The sequence below is a fragment of the Terrapene carolina genome, unplaced genomic scaffold (assembly GCF_002925995.2).
Source record: "Terrapene carolina triunguis isolate 2854851 unplaced genomic scaffold, T_m_triunguis-2.0 Scaffold25576, whole genome shotgun sequence".
Lineage (NCBI taxonomy): Eukaryota > Metazoa > Chordata > Testudines > Emydidae > Terrapene > Terrapene triunguis.
In genome coordinates this window covers 288-902 of record NW_020689927.1, presented here as the reverse complement: position 1 = coordinate 902, position 615 = coordinate 288, and positions in this window count along the sequence as shown.

Sequence of the window (615 nt, the reverse complement as noted above, 5' to 3'; positions counted from 1 at the left end):
GACCGCCCCACAGCGCCCCCTAGTGACCCCCTGCCCCACTGCACCCCTAGTGACCCCCCACACAGCTCCCTACTGACCCCCCACCCCACAGCCCCCCCAGTAACCACCCACCCCATAGTGCCCCCAGTGACTCCCCACAGCCCCCTCTACTGACCTCACCCCACAGTGCCCCCAGTGACCCTCCGCCCCACAGCACCACCGACTGACTGCCCGCCCCACAGCACCCCCTAGTGATCCCCCACAGCGCCCCCTACTGACCCCCTGCCCCACAGCGCCCCTTAGTGACCCCCAAAGCGCCCCCTACTGACCCCCCACAGCGCCCCCTACTGACCGCCCGCCCCACAGCACCCTCTAGTGACCCTTCCCCACAGCGCCCCCTACTAACCCCCGGCCCCACAGCACCCTTTACTGACCTCACCCCACAGCGCCCCCTGCTGACCCCACCCCTAGTGACCCTCCACCCCACAGCGCCCCCTGGTTTGCATGCGGAGGGGGTGGGACTCAGTGTCCCTGGGTGTTACCGGTTTAACGATGGGAGGGGAGAGGGAGTTCGTTGGGACACCGGACCGGAGAGGGAACTTGGGACCCCGGCCGATGGCCTGGAGGACGGAGACC